The sequence below is a fragment of the Thunnus thynnus genome, chromosome 16 (assembly GCF_963924715.1).
Source record: "Thunnus thynnus chromosome 16, fThuThy2.1, whole genome shotgun sequence".
Taxonomy (NCBI): domain Eukaryota; kingdom Metazoa; phylum Chordata; class Actinopteri; order Scombriformes; family Scombridae; genus Thunnus; species Thunnus thynnus.
Genome location: NC_089532.1, coordinates 24,592,441 through 24,611,421, shown reverse-complemented (window position 1 = coordinate 24,611,421; position 18,981 = coordinate 24,592,441). Strand labels below are relative to the sequence as shown.

The 18,981-nt window shown below is 38.2% G+C and overlaps 1 long non-coding RNA gene across 1 annotated transcript; it reads left to right on the top strand.

Moving 5' to 3' along the window:
- Window positions 1-13,746: 13,746 nt before the first annotated feature.
- LOC137199989 (uncharacterized) lies at window positions 13,747-14,794 on the top strand. The gene is made up of 3 exons (XR_010931899.1): window positions 13,747-13,803; window positions 13,955-14,025; window positions 14,131-14,794. It is a non-coding gene; the product is annotated as an uncharacterized lncRNA (long non-coding RNA).
- Window positions 14,795-18,981: the final 4,187 nt, after the last annotated feature.

Below are 18,981 nucleotides of genomic sequence, written 5' to 3'. Positions count from 1 at the left end.
TGTTATACCAGCGATAGTCACATTAAAGAATAGACAGTAGTGATTTGATTAATATCAACAATTTTGTCAACAACAATATTCAAACCTCTAGAGATCACTAAATCGAGTGTATGGCCACAGTTGTGGGTTGGCCCAACAATAGGCAAAAGTTGCATGAAGTCCATATCTTTGCAGTCCGAGACGTTATCAATATGCAAATTAAAATCACCAGTTATGAGGATCCTTTCATGGTTAATAAAGCAGACTGAAATTGTCCAGACATTTCAGGTAAAAATTATGCTATATGCTTCAGTGGTCGATAAATAGTAATCAACAGCACTGAAGTTTGATTTTCCAACATAATAGCCTGATATTCAAAAGATGAAAAACTACCCAAGCTCAAACGCCTACATTTAAAAGTGTCTGAAAATATAACCGCTAGACCTCCTCTCTCTTCCCCTCACATGTCGAGTGTATATAGCTATAATTTGAAGGGGGGGGGCTTCATTTAAGAGAGCGGCTCTATCTGAACCGAGTCATGTTTCAGTGAGGAAAATAAAATCAAGCTTATGTTCACTGTTAAGATCATTTATGATAAAAGTCTTATTAATAAGTGCTCAGATGTTTAATAGAGCCATGTTTACCTTCTGCCCATGTCTGAATTTTTTGGCTGGGCTATGATTTTTCAGGGGTACAGTAATTAAACTAGACCATCTCTTTGACTGCTTCTGTGCTTTGATTTTTCTATCAGAAATAACTTTCAAAATGACATTTCTATCAGTTTCAGTATTGTAGACATAATGTGTACGGCTATGAGTAAAATGTTCAAGCAGTGGGTTTCTTACCGGACTACAAATAGGAGCACACTGATCTGTTATTGTAGAGTCCTTGTCATAATAGTAACAAATGTTCCCTAAAGTTATTTGCCAGTACTGACGTACGTTTCGACTCGGGTGAAGACCATCCCTTTAGAACAATGAAGGCCTCCCCCAGAAGCAGTCCCAGTTGTCAATAAAATCCACATTGTTTGCAAGACACCAGCTTTTATGCCAGTAATTGAGGGAAAGCGACTGAAAGTTTCACTGCCATGGTCGTAGACAGGGAGAGGGTCAGATATTATCTTATCTTTATCTTGCTGTGTAATGAAATGAAATCTTTCTTGAGGGTCTCTCATCTCCGTAGCCTGATGTCATTTGGGCCAGGATTAATAATAACAGTAGCACAGTGGTCTGTGTTTACTGAGGGGACAACATGTGCAATATCAGAAACTCTTGCTTCGGGGAAGTAGTGTACTTTAAAATCATTAAAAAGTTTGTGTTCAATCGCTGTGTCCAGATTTCGCACAATGAAGTCTCCGATGACGACAGTCTTGTCTGACGTTGATGGCAGTGAGGGTGACAAAGACGCAGGGGAGGCTGAGAACTTCAAACCTGTTTGTGGTGGTGAAAGCCGGGCTGGTGGTGGAGGGGATCTCAGACAGCCTTTTATACCTCTGCAGCTGTCTGTCGGTGCAGGGGTGAAAACTGCTGTGCCCGGCCTGAGGCGCAGAGGTGCTGGTGGGCACAGGTGAGGTTTTTGTGATGTAGATGTAGCCAAGGAACCCTGCTACTGTGGCCTTGTGTCTCGCCCTCATCAGCCCCTGCTTTAGGGCAGGGCTGGATGGCCACCCCAATTTGTATGGGCAGCATCACCAGCCCCAGCTGCTTCCCAAATGGCCAATCTTTAATTTAGCTGTATCTGTCGCTCCAGTAACTTGTGGCTCTCTTTCTCCAAAATCCTCAGCTCTGCTTTGATGTTATTAAGTTCAGTTTTGTCAGACATTGTAGCAGCGCCAGCTAAAGCAGCGTCAGCAGCATTGGGACAGGGGGAGCTGCCCCTGCGACGCTTACCTCTGCTGATTTTTTTCTCAGAGCAATGTGTTGTGGAGGAAGTTTTGGGTGCACTCCATGCCTCTCCCAAGCCTGCATGTCCTTCACAGGAATCACAGTAGAGGGGTTTTCACGGTAGGGAAATGTGTTTTTGTGATCTTCTTCATACACCTCGATAGTTCTACCACAAAGCATCAAGATTGTCTCCTCCAGAGTGCTAATTTTAATGATCAGGGGTAGACAGTCCTCGCAACCCAATGAGGGAGGCGAAGACGGCGGCATGCTGAGCCAGGAAGCCAGCTACCAGTCCGGCAAGCAGGCATAGAAAAGGCTTTTGCATCCTTAGGTAGTTCCATTCAAGAGATTTACACACAGATTGAACATACAGTTACACATGACACTTTTCATAGACGTACAAAACACATCAAACAGTCATGACAATCATACATATCACATTATATCCTCTGGATTCAGATCTCAGTTAGCAGCACACTGATTTCAGTTTAGCAACAGGATAGACTGAAGTACAAAAGAATTCTTCAGTGTGTTGCGGTTAAAGTGAGAGACTCTAAGAGCATTTTCAAACCTATAGTCTGTTTGCTTTGGTCCAAATCAGTGGGTGAGTTGTTGCTCTGTTGCATTTTCTCTTTGGTTTGGTTTCCCAAGGCAAAATTTTTTTAAAAAAGTGAACCAAAATGTATCAACACAAGCTATGTGGGAGCTGTCACTCTGTTCATTGGTCAGAAATCTCATGGGGTTGGCAGGCAGTGAAAGGAGAGTTTGTTTTTCTTCTGAAATAGTTATCCAAAATGGATCATCAGCAGAACTGACATTTCTTCATAACTGCTTCATGCCACAAACCAACCGTACCAGAGTTTGTTTGTAACCAGACTGAGACCACCTCTTCAACAAGGTCTCTGTCCAGCTGTTTTGGTCCGTACCCCAGTGCAATTGCTGTGTTCACACCTGCCCAAACGAACCGCACCAATGCTCTGGGGTTTGATTCAACTGAAGTAAACAAGCCAGGTGTGAAAATGCCCTAAATCACCTAGTAGAGGGCAGAAGTTTGTACTCTCCACTTCTTATGTAGTTTGTGCATGGCAGCACATCAATAACATTTATTATTGTACTCGTATTTGTAGATAACGCCACAGCTGCTTTGTTTGGATCATTTGTTTTGTTTAAATTGCTGTTTATGCTAAATTGCTTTGTTTATCTTGCCTCATTTGGTTATGTATATATTTTGGTTAAGCTTTCAGTGTAGCATTTCCTCGTTGTTTTCTTCAATCCACCAAGATACTTTTACTGATTAATGAATGCAGTGGTGATGTCATACAGTGGTTATTTGTACATTGAGTTGAAATCATTAATCAATCCTGTGAACTGACCACATTTTCCTTTGTTTCCTGTGTTTTTCCATGAGCACTGTAGGCCAGATGGTGTGAGTGGCAGTCCTATGAGTGGAGGTTTGGCACTGATAGTTTCCCCTTGTGTGTGAGGGTCTATCAGAGCACTGGCACACACTTGGTTAATGAAGTTATCCTCTGGCTCATAAAAAAAATCACACTGCTAAATCAAGCTTAGATGTTTTGGTGGCTTTAATTATTTTCCACATAAAGAACAAATATTATACATACCATATAGCATTACAGTTAAAATCAGATGACAGTGAAAAACAAACTCATGTTCACTACTGAGCAGTGAGCAGTAATACAAGGAAAAATTTGGGGAAAATTTGAGAATGTAACCCTTTACATAAAGCAAACCCACCCATATTATATATGAACTTGTGTATTCCCCTTATGAGCTGTTATTTTATTCCATGTTTTCATCATGCAGTCTCAATGCTTTAATAAATAAATACAAATAATAGAAAACAGTAAAAGTACTGGGTTCTGTCTGATAACATTTTTACCGAAAAATACATTTCCCGAAATCTCAAATAGAATTGTTATTTTTTACAATGTCAGATACAGGATATTCTGAACTGTCAAAATAATACAATTTTGATATTAAATTATTATTACCATCTGTGGAGTTTTAGTGTTTGGATATGAATAATACAAACCAGAATATCATAGGCTTCAACTTTTTCATTACTGAAAACTGGCTTAATTACCGCCATCAACATAGACTGTAAAAAACTGTAAGACAGTGCATAGTGCAAATTAGTTTTATTAGTATTGAATTAGTACAGGTTACTGAGGGGATGTTTTGAATCTATGTGTGTTTAGAATCTGAGCCAATAATTTTGGCTCTTCACTGTAAAAAGATGTTTCTCTTCAGGCAATACGTAGGCACAACACTGCTATCATACTTTACACTATCTGCTCTTGGTGTGACATAGGAAAAATCCTACATCAGTAGTAATTGTTTTTTTTACCACTACATGGTAGTGCATGACAGTCACAGATGTTGACTTGTTTTATGGCTGCACTTATTGTACAAAATCATCATTCTGGATAAGAGTGTCAGTGAAGAGCCTATCTTGTAAACCATGAATCATTAATGTCACTAAATTTCATACAAAACAGGATAGTCTTGCCAGTGTGAGCACTCACTCACAGGATGGCTTTCCATACACCCACAACTACGCACAGAGACATAGACAGCGATGGAGGCTCTGAGAAACAGTTGGATGTTTAATGTGCAATTGCTGTGAAAATGAAAACCGCCAGAAGTGGCTCTTATCAAACATTTACACTTCAAAAGAGGATCTGCGATAGTGAGATTCCCGATGTGACTCTGATAGTGTCCTGCAACAGGGCAACTTATTTGAGACATAGATTGAGTCGTCGTTGTCATCACGGGATCACAGCTCGATGGAGCAACTTTTCAGAAGCAGAGAGGCACCTGTTCACACGGTCTGACATTCCCATTTATTATGTTGAGCTTGAATAAGTTGCTGAGAGAAAATTATATATATTTGATGAGAATACATTCTGCAGCAGTGATGATTCAGCACGCAGAAACTTTGCCAACATTGTCAATAATGGAATGAAGACTGAGGGATGAAGGTCAGCATACGCACCTCTGTGGAAAATGTTAGAAGTGTCCTTTACTAACATTCACACTGACCCATAAAGGGCGCAATGAAAGAAGACGTTGAATATTTGCATATAGATTATAGTCTGAAATATGTCACGGCTGCACAGCGTAATGTGATCGTCTATCTAATGCTTGATTCATCAGGAAAACTCTCTGATCTTGTGCCATGGCTGTTATTTGCCAGACTTTCCCAATGTGTCAAATCGACTCTATATTTCTGAATATTGTGTCTATTTTAACACCTCCCTCTGTCTCTCTCCGCTCCGATTTCACTCTTCTGGAATAATTGAGGTATTTGGGTCACGCTGTCAATAGAATAGCATCCCTCTGTCATGTAAAGACTTGCTGGGGAACATTATTAGCAAAAATAAAAGATGATCAGCATACAGCGAGGTCTTCATTGATTTGCCCATAGAGAGGAGTACTCAGCATGATAAATGAAGACATATTACACTGCGAACTTCCATACCGCCTGAGCGACAGCCGTTTTAGAGGCATGATATAACCATTCAGAGTTTTTTTATTTGAGACTAAACTATGTCATAAAAGAAATCCCAGCAGTAAGCTTTCAGTAAATCAGCAAATACAAAGATGTATCCATCATCTTTCAAGCGTTTATTACACTAGAGAGCCAGGAACGGCCTGGAAAACACAAAGTAGCATCTACTGCCACATTCATCACTAGTAGAGGCTCGGCGCTTTGCTTACGAGTCTCCTGGTCATGTCTGGTGTGATCATGGAGGTCCACTGGAGAATAATTTCTAAATATAAAACAATTGGGCCAAAGGAGGAAAGGTTCCTGAATGAGGAGTGTTGTTGTGTGGCTCTAGGCCTGTTCAGGAAAAAAAAAAGGGCTCATAAGGTACATTAGTTTCCATTTTAAGTTAGTAGACACAGGAAAGTGTGTTATCTTTACCCCCTCTGGTCCCGTTCTTACTCTGAAGCACTAGGAGCTGCACTTATCTCAGTTAAAGAACTGCACCAGTTCTATTTTACTTTATTCTCCTCATCATTTTCATCCTTAAGAAGTTGAATCTAATATTCATATGTTCCTCCTGTGTGTTTTACTGCAGGTTCGCCTTCCCTCCTGTGAGCCACAAGCTCCTGTTGTTTTTAGAAACGCACTTACACAGCTCACAAGGACAAACTGCTGCCTGGTCAAATTACTGTATGTGCCATTTACAACAGCAAGCTTTATCAGTGATTCCCCATCAGATATGGCTATTTTTTTTTTTATTATCTGCAGTATGTTTTAACAATGCAACAAACTGCTTCACAATGATGCTGTTAAAAGGGCAGAGCTGGAGCGAACTATCCACAGATACAGTATATCTTGTGCGGCTACTGTAGTCTATATAAAGAACTGGAGTTACTAAGTCTTTTGCAAAATGACAAAAGACAATGCCGGCATATTTTATCAGCACTTGCGGCTTCTATGAAATTCACCACAACACAATAAAATAGTTCACACTGGGTTGGCGATTTTATCATAACACATGTGCAGTTGTGGTTCTGTTACAGTAGTTAAAATCACTCAGGGGTGAGAGATAACAAGTGTTTTTCCCCCTCATTCATTAAAGTCCATGCTCCTCCTCACACTGATGTGAGGGTGCTTAAATAGAGCACCAGTTTACAAAGCGGTGTTTTTTAAGCATTAATCAGGAATGTCTCATTATCTTATGACAAAACTGTTTCCTCAGATGATAACCTCATTTAGCCTAATAAAAAATGACATCTGAGTACATTACTACTTTATCATTTAGGAGCAAGGTTCAGGAGCAGTGCTTAGTTCCGCATTGTTATGTAGTGGCAACAGTGACAATTTTCACTATAATTTAATATATATATAAGAATGACAAAGGGATGGAATTCACATAGTGTATATTTATGTAATTTATGTGATTGATGAAGATGCCATAGAATATTTAGCAGGTAGACATGTGGCTTTGATGAGCAAAATGAAAGAGAGACAAAAGTGTGTTAATCATAACCAGGATCATGTGTGTGTCACAACATGAAGATTCAACAAGCAACTATTTCCTTTCCAAACTGTCAGCAGTTATTTTTGCATGTATAACAGTCAAATCCAACAGATTTAAACTTTAAAAATAATTTCAGATTTTTTTTTTTTTTTTTTTTAAAAATGCAAAATACTAGACCACATTTTAAATTCAACTTTCGTTTTTATGGCACTACAGAGATATTTAACTGCAGATGGTAAATATTATTGTGATGTCGAGTAAAATCACGAGCTAAAACATGGTGATTACTGGATCATCAATGTGTCCAGAAAAGTGAATTCAACTTAAAAAGAGTCATCATCTGCTCTTGGCAGTATATTTTAGTTGCTGTATTCATATTTGAAATTTTTTAACAACAAAAAGTTTCCTCTGAGGAAAACTCGCAGGATTCCCAATCTGTGATTAAAGGGGATGAAATTAGCAAATATGATTGGCAATGAATGTCACAGCCTCCAATGGCCCACCTATAATTTATAATATGTATTCTTTCTGATCCCACCCTGTATCCAAGAGTGCCACAGGTGTGCCCGGCACTTCTGGTCACGAAAATACCAAAAGTACACAGGGTGCCTTCGACTGCAATCTGCACCTGTGATGGGTTCACAAAAATAGGGCCCTAAGAGTCTACAGCCATGTTAGCAGGTCTGTGAGGCTGTACTTAGCTAAATGATAACATTACTTACAAGCTCTATGTACCAAATTTAATGGCAATCCATGTAATAGTAGTTGAGATATTTCAGTCTGGACCAAATTGGTGGCCTGACCAACAGTGTCATCCATCCAGTTGCTAGCATGGCTAAAAATGTGGGTGAATAGACAATATGTAATGGTTATAGTTGATTTACACTCCTGCCTAATAATGGCTGAGCTCAAGAATTAACCTCTGCAATGACCCATTTCTGCCTCTTGCTGCTGGAGACCTTGCCTGCTGTAATTTCATCTAACAAGCTACAGTCTCTGGTAAAGTAAGACAAACCAGCATGATTAAAAACATCACTGTCCAACCATTTGGCTCGTTACCTTCCACTGCAGTCAAGGACCCAAGAACTATTAATTAAAATGCATGCTACACATGACAAATAACAACATAATATTAAATGAGGCCAAGCAGAAGTATGGCCAGCTACTGTGACAAGTATGATAGCAATGTAATTATCTTCAACAGGAGCAAGGAGGTTGATGCTCAGGCAGAGTAGAGTGGAGAGAAAGCATTGTTAGCTCTCAATCATGAGGAAGGATCAGCTAATGACAGTGACTTGTAGTCTAGAGCCCTATTGTATGTGTGAACAACTGATTGAAATACAGTGTGTCAGTCGAAATAGAAGATGCCTCCCTGTGAAACCTTGGCTATGTCGCCATCTGAGCACCAAGATTAAAGGACCCTTCTCATTCAATTGTGTAGTAAGTAACTTAAAATTAACAAAGGAACCTTGTATCTACCCTGACATAAAAACAAACTACACGTCTTTTAAATGACTTTCATGTCTTAGTGCTAAGTTCTACTTATCCAACTTCTCTAGATGAGTTGGTGTGAATTTTTGTCAGACCTCCTCCAGTTTAGGACGTAGCCATGAAATATTTAGAAATATTTTTCTAACCACTTGCTCTCCTTGAAATTTTCACACCTTTTTATACTTGATAGAGGTGACGTGTTTATAGCCATTCAAGTTCAAGTTGAATGCATTTATGTAACCTTTTTATAATAAGCAAGTCTCAAAGGGCTTTCAAGAGTGAACAGAGACAGAGAAAGGAGTCAGAGACTGTGAGAAATGTAAACCATAACGAGATCTGCCAAACCAACAAAGCTACTGTGGGCAATATTGTCAGCGGTATGTGACAGCACAGGCTTTAAAAAAAGTCACTTGTGCAAATGAATGGGAGAAAACTTGGGTGGGCTGAGACAGATCCTCTACCATGAGTATAACAGTAAACTGAACACTGAATATGTAAAGTGACAGTGATTAAAGCATACGAGACAGAAAAAAACATAGCCGGACATGTTTTTCCAGTCCCATATGCTTCAGAAGGGACAGATGGGACTTTGGCCAGCGCCAGTTTCTTTGAGTGTAACTGTCAAAAGGAGGTGCTGTGTTGGTGATGGGATTCAACACATGCAGAATCACAGGCAGCCTTCATATCAACTGCTAAGTAGGAGGCAGCACCCACACACACACACAGCCGTAAAGGAGCAGTGGTGTCCCTGGGCGGAGGACACAGTTGGACATAACTGTGCAAATCATGACTCACTCACAGTGACACAGATAGCAGACGTTGGATTAGTGTGATCGCACAGCAAACAGAATGAGTTTCCACTTGGGTTCTGACTGTAGTTTTCTATATCACTGCAGGCTATGCTGGGAAAAGACCGAAATGTTCCCAAGCTAGATGGTGCTTTGAGACTTCGATTGAATTTGCTTCCGTGATTGCAAAGAAGGAGATGGTTTCAAAGATGTGGAGCAAAACAAGAAAAGACGTAACAATGCAGCACCCTGTGATGTGAAAGCATGAAGGTCAGATAAATAAGGCGCACCTTATATAGCCAATGGCAAGTCACTAACTTGTATCATCTATGGGCGCAAGAACAGAAACAGAAGTTCACTAAAATGTTTTGGGTGCAACTTTAATAGGAATCAACAGAGCGCCATCTTGGAAAGTGGTATCTATTTCCTCTTAATACATCCATGATGCGACCACAGGAGAGACTCCTAAGAGACCACTGAGAGTCACATCACCAACACTGGCTGGCTGCGTGAGCAATTGTTGCAATGCTATCCTATAGCCTGGTTGTGCATTTGAAAATTTTGTTTTATGAATTTTTATCATAAAATGTCTCAATGGATTAATTTCTGTAGGAACTGACTATTGAAAATAACCTCTGTTCTCTTTTTACTGCAGCAGCATTGAGCCGTGCCCTCTTGATCTGATATTTCTCCAGCCAGACAATCTGAACACAGCTGGTTGAAGTGTTTTGCTGCGCAACAGTCTCATTAAAGAATTTGAGGGGAAATTCTGTGATGATAGAATTGTAATACAGATTCTTTTAAAAGTAACTTACACTGAAGGAATAAATTAAGTTAAATGTGGTTTTCAAAGTTAAGTTTGTATGAATATTCATGAAGGGTGTCATGTCATATTTTGGAGGGACATTGTCTTTCTCCATGTCTTTATTTACTTCACTTTTCTCATGATTATTCTTTGTACATATGCACATTTTTGCATTGATTGCATTGGATTCACAGTGATAAACTATTCTGTTGACTAAACAGAGGTGAAAGGCTAAAGAAATGTGTCAGGTTTATTAACAAGCTTTTGTGCATTTTTGTTCTTTGTAGAAGAGAGTTTTATGAATTTTTCAGTTGTGTTATGTGCTCTTTCACTAATTACATTTTTAAAGTAGCATAAAGTAGACAAACTAGCAAGTTTACGAAAAAAGCATCCTACTGATGCCTTGCAGGTCTTAGCTGCACCTTGAGTCTCCTGGAACTACAAGCAGGAAACAACAAGCATTTCTCCTGGTGAGGTGAGATAGAACAAGTGTTCATAAAGCTAACAAACTTACTCTATAAAGTTAGCTGCACAACAATATATATCCAAAGTTTGCTAACATTCACTACATTAGCCATAAGCAATTGGTCAAATAAGGCTATAGCAGCAAGGCTAAATTTTATTACTTACATGTTTTATTGATTATATGCCAATGTCAAAGTCTATTAGTAAGAGGATGTTATGTTCTTCTTTTCTCAAAGGTTACATGGTGTCGCTGGGCTGGATCTAGAAGCTGGCTTAAAACGGGTCAGAAACAGTTTAAGGTCATAATTTTACAAAGGTTTATCAGTTTATAGAAGTCTTGTAAATCTTCAGTTAATGGAATTACCTGAGATTACTTGAGGAATTACAAGCTATGTTCCTAATCCATTCCTAATTCATTTAACCTTCTTAACCTGCTTGCAAATGGCTTCCCTCCAGTCCAGTGTTTCCCAAAGCCAAAGATGACATCCTCAAATGTCTTGTTTTGTTCCGACCAACAGTCCACAAACCAATAGATATTCAGTTTACGGTCATAGAAGACTAAAGAAACCAGAAAATATTCACATTTGGGAAGCTAGAATCAGAGAATTTGGACTTTTTTTATTCTTAAAAAATGATTCAAAATGATTAATTGATAATCAAAATAGTTGCCATTAATTTTATAGTTGTCAACTAATCTATTAATCGACTAATGTTTGCAGCTCTACTTTATATCTGATTTTCCTTTTTACTAAAAGTATATTGGTTATTCAATTATTTTTCATCTAATTTTGGTGTTTCTACTAATCTCTGCCTTTGTCAGTATCATTCATATATGTGCTTATACCATCTCATTATTCCATTCAAAGCGTTTTGGTAGATAAGACATTATGATAATGCCCCTGACCCTCACCTCCATTCACACACACATACACAAAGTGAATGTTGTGTCCTACGCCACACCTACTGCATTGTCCTATAAATACATGTATACAAAAACATCCAGCAGATTTGACAGCCTTGATATGACAGCATTTTCACAAGTCTTCAAAAGTGCAAGGCTAAAACAAACAAATAAATAAATAAATAAATAATGCACCTAAATTATAGAGAGATGACTGTGACAACACAAAGCCATCCAAGCATCCCTTCTCTTGGCACTTTGACACAGATCTGCGTCACCATGATAAACTGAAAGCATTCCGAGTCCACTAATAGCTCATGCAGCTGCATGCTCAAAGGAATCGTGTTTTCAGTGAACAGGTAATCTATGAGGTTGACCTATCACGTAATAGGTTGTTCATGCTATATGCTACACTAGAGATCTACCACAATTGTTCATGTTTCACCAGAGGAAACAACTTGAAAGGACTGATTCATATGCTATGGTTACATTTATTGTTTCAGTGCTCCACTTCTCATCCACTCATGCCATGGCACATTAAGTCACAGGTCCGCATGGACTCACTCTCACAGTAGCCATCAGCTCCTCAAGATCTGATATGGAAGACGAGGTTTGCACTGCAATTTGAGTTATATATTTTTGGAAGGAATTAAGCCACAACATGAATACAAGCATGTAAAGAGACAGACAATGATCCAGACACAGATTTTAGCATAGCTACATGGGCTTGTATCATAAATCAGGGTGAATCAGAGTGAGTTTAGAGTTGAAGCCAATGTAAATGGGCTTGGCACTTGTAAACAATGTAAACTTGGCACTTGTGACTGATTTCACAAAAGTTGCACTGTGCAAATGCAGCCTTACTGATGTCCTGTTATCACTGTACTCTCTTATTGTGAACAATACTCTCAACATCATTTTGAAGTTTATTCATGGCCTTGAGAATTGTCTGGCTAATTGAATAACCCTTCTGCTTATGATGGCCCCTGGCACTAAATTGTCCCAGCTTAACAAAGTCTGCAATGCAGTTTGTTGAGGAGGACTGAGGAAGGTGACTTATTGTTAATAAGAATCATATTATCAGTGTAAATATATTCTCTCCAAAGGACTTTATATTGCTCTTGAATATGAACTTTTCCAATAATGTAATGTTAAATTAAATCTAAAGTTAAGTTGCTCTGTTCTGTGTTTGCTATGAAATAAAATACAACACAAAAAAAATGGATCAAATAATTAGTCTCAGACATTTGGGGCTCTTTGGCTCAATTTTATGGCATGATAGAGAAAGCCTTTACATTATTACATTATTGTGGTAATTTATGTCTCAGTTAGAGAGGGGATGTACTGGATGATAGATGAATACACCTACTGCCTTCCAGCCTGGCCCTTCAAACAAACTAAGGAACAGTGTATTTTTGTCACAGTATGCTTACATTAACAGATGTTTCTCAAGAACAGAATTAATGTAATCTGAAGGACATTTTTGTTAGAAGTATCAGGTGGTATTTTCCATCCATTTAAGAATCTGGCTGGCAACTTTGTATATTTTTCTTATTGTCAACATGTTATATGTGCATCCAAAGCCTGATATATCTTATTCCTTGGTGCTGTAGACCTCCGTTGTCAAAAAAACATAAAAAAAACACATCAGTGAGTCACACCATTGCACTGGGTGACGTGTTCCTTTGCCACAAAGATTATGGTCCTGTATTTTGTTAAGTAATGACTCCAAAGACAAATAACAGCAATCACATTTTCATTCTTCTAATAGTTCTATGTACAGCAGACACCACTGTGCATGCACAGGAAGGCGGTCCTGTTTACAATACTTGCTAGCTTGTTGTGCTACATATCAAAACCTTTTGACTTTGTACTGAAGTTCTTTTGAGAAATTTACAATGTAGTACAAAGTCAAGAGGTTGTGATATGTAGCACAAGAAGTTAGGAGTAAACTCACATTCTGGAGAGTATGGACTAATAAAGTATTTTGTCATTTAATTTAGAGGACTTGTCGGTTTTCTAACAAGGTCATCATGTGATCAAAGAAGGTGACATGTGAGTGTTCACAGTGTGTTTACACTGCCCCAAGTGGCCAAAAAAAATCAATGAATGCAGATTAAGTATTAATATTATATATATACATCTAACAAATTACAAAAAAAATGTATTTTCTCACTTAACCCCTGCAGTATATAGTCATACATACATTATAGTATCAGTTTTAAGTGGTTTTTAAATATGTAACTCTTAGAGTTCTTTCAACATTTTTTTCAATTCTATTTGTGGTTCTCACTGCATTAAACAACAACATTTTAAGGACTCAACGGCAATGTGTCTTTTGAGAAATGTGCTGTCACTGTTTTCATTAGAACTACTTTCTATCATAGAAATAGGTAGATATCGCGAGAGTACAGAGTTCCCATGAGATTTTTAACGCACCAAGAACCTGTAGTGCTGCAAAACGAGTGACTGTCAGGTATGTATTTATCACTTTGTGTAGGAAAAATATCCTGTTATATATTGTTAAAACACAAAGATGATCAGCAGCATCAGTAGATAAGAGTATAATTAAGCTAGCCGACTACGTTCAATGAATGATGATTCTCTACTCTTCCTGATTTTTGTAGATTGGTAAAACATGTTGTGTGTGTGTGATATCCCCGCCACGCTGAGGCCAAACACTGAACAACAGTGCAGTGTAAGTGGTGATAAAGTAAACTGACAGATAGAATCATAGCATCATAGGGCTGTATGTTGACTATTTCACTAAACTGCCCTGTCTGTATGCTTCTGCTGCATTTAGAGGGGAGATAGAGTGCTGTGTTGAGTCCCAGGTGTGTTTGACTAAGCTCACAGGCTGCACACTGGAGTGCAAGTGAATTCATTATTTTCCATCTAAAAGTGTATTCTGAGTTCATGTAAGAGTGGTTATAAAATATATTTTGTTCATGAATATATATTTTTCTAAACTAATGTAATTTTCTGCAAGGTAGTGACATAAGTTGAGTGGTGGAGCAAATGTATTTATTTGTATTGTATTTCTATTTTATTTTATTTATTCAAGAAGCGAGCCACTACTGTTGTCTATAGATACTTCATGTCTAGAGTTCATTAGATTCAGTTTTCTGTTGGAAAGTTAATGTACTGTGATATTCCAGGTGGCCTAACTGCACCATTGTTGTTTGCACTAGAGTAGACGGTTAGGAGCTAAAAGTCATCATCAAGTTTTCATCAGGAAAATTGTTTCAGGAAAGGAGAAAGGAGAAATATCTGATTCTTTATTGTTTTCCCTGATGTGAATTAGTATAAAACACAGGAAAAGTGATATTATTTTGTTATTATTGTGATTATCTCAAACCCTCAAAATTAGAGTTAACGCTGTTCTTTATTGAGTGCAGTCGGGGAAATAAAGGACCCAAAAAAGAGAATTGTGCCCTGTGTCCGGTTCCATCATTTATGACCAGGCCACACATATTTAAAACAACATGGGTCAAAAATGACCTATATTCATTTTGAATATTTTTGATACGTAGCTGAATGTTTCATTGTATTATCTTTGAAGCAAAATTATGTCATCACCCAGGATTTTAAGAATTAATTAATTAGTTGCTTAGTACTATAAGTCATTGTATTATTTTTTCTGTATTGCTATGTAGAGAAAAATATTTTTTATATGTCTAACTGAAATTTGCAGACATGGGTCAAAAATGACCCACCAGGATGAAAGTCAACAGTATGATTTTTTTCTAAAAAGAGACAAAATATAATCATACTTGTTTCAAATGAGTTGTTTTTACAACAAATCTGACTGTACAAAATACAATCAATACTTGAAATGTATTCATTTATGACTTTCCCTTTATAATATACATAACCCTATATCATATCACAAAATTGATTATAGTGTTATTGATCTGGATAGCAATTTTCATTACCATTAAGACTTAAATGAACAATACTGAAAGAAAACACTCTAAACTTAACAGTGTTGACATCCACTTGTATTCCTTTGTTGTTGTCTCATCATGGGAAATCATATCAAATAACCGCAGTGTGTTTGTGGCTGTGATCCTTACACTGAGAGCAACTGCTGACTTTTCAATCACTGCAGCGAACTGTGCTGATAGTCATGATGTGAAGCTGATCCCTCAGGCACATTCACTACAGTTGGACTCTGTGGGCCACAGTCGGGATCATCATCTTCAGAGGGCCATATTTTCCTGAACCCAGTGGTGCAGATCGTAGTCAAGTGCACTGTGCCTAGCACACTTTTGGTATTGTCGTAGCCTTGGATACAGGGTGGGATCAGAAAGAATTATACATTATATTATCATACATTATAAGTGGGTGCGTGAGAGGCTGTGACAGTCATGGTCAATCATAATCGCTAATTTCATCCCCTTTAAACACAGGGCTTTCCCCATCATGACATATGGACAGTTTGGGAATCATGGAGAGTTTTCCTCAGAGGAAATGTATTGTTAGCTGGGACGTAAAAAGTTTCAAATATTAATACAGCAGCTCAAATATGCTGCCAAGAGCAGATGATGTCTTTTTTAAAGTTGAATTCACTTTTTTGGAGGCGCACTCATTCTTGGCACCAAGACTGCAGTGTGTCACTGGATTGAGATCGCCACACCCTCAACTATGCCTCTCCTCCCCCTGTGGCGCAGGGTGAGTCACCAAGATACCAAACTGGCACAGTCGAGGAAATAACTCCAGTCCACCCAGGAAGATAGCAGCTTGCTGGTGCGCCACTGCGCTTTGCATCCTGTGCTGGCACAAAAATATAGGCCCAGATACGTCAGGCACTGAATCGGTTCTCTGAATTGCCTCCTCATCTTATACTTGTTACACCCAAATCTGGCATGACTTCGACCAGCCATGTCAACACTGTCAATAAGGAACAAAACACAATACAGTATTTTCAAGTGGACCTACGGTTATATTTTCAAACAACTGTATGCTATTTTATATTTTTACCTTACATTTACTTAGTAGAATACAACAGGTCAGCTCTCCGTCTCTCTCTTTACCGGCTAAAGCACCACAGGTCAGCAGCTAGCTAGCTAAAACACAGCAGGTCAAGCTATCTCAATAATGATTTTAAACATATAATTATTTTATTCTCACATCTTTCTAACCATTTATACATTTACAGAAGGATGTATATGAACATGATGTACTGTATATTCTGAGGCGGGTACAATAAAACTTACATGTGTCACACAGTTGTGTTAAAGCAGTCTTGTAAATAGGTGAAACTGTGACGTTGAGGGGAGCGGTCTACATAAATATGTTCCTAATTACAAATATGTAAACAAATCAAAAGTTCCTATCAAATTCCATTGAGAATACATACGGGTCAATTTTTGACCCATGTTGTGCATTTATGGGGTAGTGACACAAAAATATTTTTTATACAAAAATAAAATAACATTAAAATAAATGTTTGTGATGTTAGAAAATAACTTAGTTGATAAAATCTATAACATGCAAAGATATTTAACAAAATCATTTGCTCAGGTCACTTTTGACCTGTATTGTGCATCAGAGGGTTAATGCAATTTTTCCAGCACCATGAGTAGAATTTGAAATCTCAGATATCTTAAAACCCGGGCAAATAAAATCAAAAGTATCTGGACTGCCAGAAACCACTAGGGGTATGTAAGAAAATATACACTTGTTTGTATTATGGGTGAAACTGATATTGAGATTTAGTGCACGACTATAAAGGACTGCCCTGTTGGCTGAGCAAAAAGTGATGTGAGCATGTGACATCAATATTATTCATTGGTCAAGTGCTTCTTGCTATCAGTTTAGAATACATTAAGCTTGGTGATAGTAGGTGAACACCATTATCCAAAGTAAACTGCTTGTAATAATGATAAAAACTGATAAATGATAAAATGCTGTCTGTGTTGTTATACCTTCTTGATTCATAGCTTTACAAAAATGAACCATAATAAACTCTAAGTAGATTCTACAAGCAGATTTTATTTTGATGGGCGTTTTTGGAGCCATTTGTGGTGAAAAACTGTGTATATACTGTGTTCACTTTGCATTGATTCATAGCTGGACACAGCCTCCCAAGGCCCACCGTGTTCACTTGTTATGGAAACAGGGAGAGTACAGTACCTGTGGTCTTGTACGTTTCTGTGTCTCACAGTCATCACCAATATATAATCCTGGCAATCTGTATGTACTGGTTCAACAAGAGTGGACAGTAAAAGATAATGAGGCGACTAACTATGCATTTATGTCGACTACACATCTCCGATCTCCTCTATCTCATCTTTTATTCCCACTCTTTACTTTCTGTCTCTCTTGGTAACAACTCACACTATAGGCTCACCTTGCTGGTTGCCAGGCGGCTAATGAATTTTTCATATCCAGTCAGTGTATGGTACTACAGAGGAGTGGTGAAATCCTGACAGTGGAGCATGTGTGGGTGGGCATGTCAGTCTGTAGAGATGGAGGTATCAATTAATGAAAGTAGAAAGTGCAAACTATTAAAGCTTGGATAGCACAGACAGAGCAGTGCTAAACTCTGAACGCCATGGTACAAGGAAGAGTGAAGGATCAGGGATTCAACCTGCAATCCCAGGTATCAGCCTGGGGAAATTACACGGGGGCTCGGGATTGTTATCCCGCTCTGCTTAATGACAAAAGTAAATCTCTGCTACAATACTCCAGCTCACATTTAAATGAAAGAAATGCATAATGGAATCCAGTGTTCTGACATGTAATGCATATGCAGCAGCTAGGTATACGGACAGGCTTACCCTAAGCATTACTCTATCTTTTCTTTCTCTGACAAAATTGCAAAAAGACAACAAATTAATGTTTTGTGCATCAGAGCGCTAGATGGATTACCAGCGTGTTCAATCAGGAAATTACATTTAACACAAACTTCATTTGACCTCACTTTGTTTTGCCCTGTGCCGACACCACTCTGTGTTAGAAGATAAAACTGCATGTGCAAAGATCCTGACACTGAGACTGTTTCTTTCATTCCCTCTGCTTCAAGCAGAGATGGATATATAAACACAGGGTTAACGTTTCTGTGGGATATAACCTTGAGAGGCACTGTATAGCTGCTCCTATATCTCTTTTCATCCGCTCTTATTGTGCAGTGGTGAGGAGGAAGAGATAAGGCAGCTCACTGAGCAACAGTGTAACACTGTAAGTGGAAGCACTCGAACATAAAAGGGTAGAAATATATGAAGGATTTGTAATTACAATAGGAATGATGTGGTCTTTTTGTGGTTGAATTACTGAACTACTGAATTTTAACTAAGGCAGTCTCATTAAGGAATATGTATTATCTTTTGAAAATTTCAGTGGAGAAGCCAATTAACTATATTTGGTCAAAATTGTTTACTAGTGGAAACATACAGTATTTATATTGACGAGGGTAGGTAAGGAAGGGTAAACATATTGTGAACATAGTGCGTACAGTTTCATACACTGTCACTACATTGTTTTTGTATGGAGATTTTTTTTATTACTTTCAGTAAATATGTTGATATGTAGAAGTTTGTGTATTGAACTTTCAACAAGATAGGTCATTGATACTCATTCCAAAATGACCCATATGAGTGTTTTTTTCATCTGTTGCCTGTATTGGCAGAAAGATATCATTTGTCAGTGC